The following is a 1,000-nucleotide window of genomic DNA, read 5'->3' as shown; positions in this document are numbered from 1 at the left end:
GGGTCAGAACTAAGATTTTAAGCTAAAACCCTGAATCTAAAGTTTGTGCTTCTAATCACTAAGAGACACTCTCCAAACAAACATTTTTTTTTTTTCTTTTTCCTGGAACCAATTTAATGACTGAAAAAATGTGAGTTTACATTATATACATAAAATAAAATGACACAATATAATTTTATCATTTAAAAAAATTAAAGAATATTTTCTGTATATTTTAAGTATATTGTTGTCATTTATTTTTTATCTTCTGTATCTATAAATGCACTTATATATTAATATGTTGCATAAAACAGTACAAAGAAAAAATATCAAGTTTATCTTTTAGAATAAATAGGCAAAATTTAATGGAAAATTGAAAGATAGTTCCAAACATTCCTTTAGAAGCTTAAAAATGATTTATTTCACCTCTGTAATTTTCTATCTATAATGATCTGATATAATTTAAATGAGAAGAAACTCATGCATTAGATAGATAGATGAGAGAAAGAAAGAGAGGAAGAGGGAGAGAGATAGGTGGGACAAGAGATGGAAGAATTGTGGGAATTTTGAAAGAGAGGTATACAAAAGAATGTAAAACCAGAAACAATGGGGATAAAAAATTACCTAGTCATTTTTACTTTGTTAGAGTCAACATTTGTAATAGAGTAATGAGATGACATGATTATGAACAAAAATGTCATCAGGTTTGTATACTTTAGAGTTTAATCATATTTGACTGTGACTCTATCAGAGAAAATAAGAAATTACATTGCATTGATCTATTTCAGAAAAGAGAAATCTAGGGAGAGAGAGAAGATATAAGGTAAATAAAATAAATCAAGATTTGGCTACCTATACCTGTAGAAAATGGTGTAAATGATAACAAATGAGAGTGTCAGAACTAGAAAGATTCACAGTTTACGTAAAACTTGTTTCACTTAAAAGATGGGTAAATTCATATCCTCAAAATTATACAGGTGTCAAGATATCATCAGGCCTGTTAATAGAAATGTATATATAA

Source organism: Rhinolophus sinicus, chromosome 15 (genome assembly GCF_057876585.1).
Source record: "Rhinolophus sinicus isolate RSI-liver-muscle chromosome 15, RSI-T2T, whole genome shotgun sequence".
Classification (NCBI taxonomy): domain Eukaryota; kingdom Metazoa; phylum Chordata; class Mammalia; order Chiroptera; family Rhinolophidae; genus Rhinolophus; species Rhinolophus sinicus.
This window is presented reverse-complemented; position numbering follows the sequence as displayed.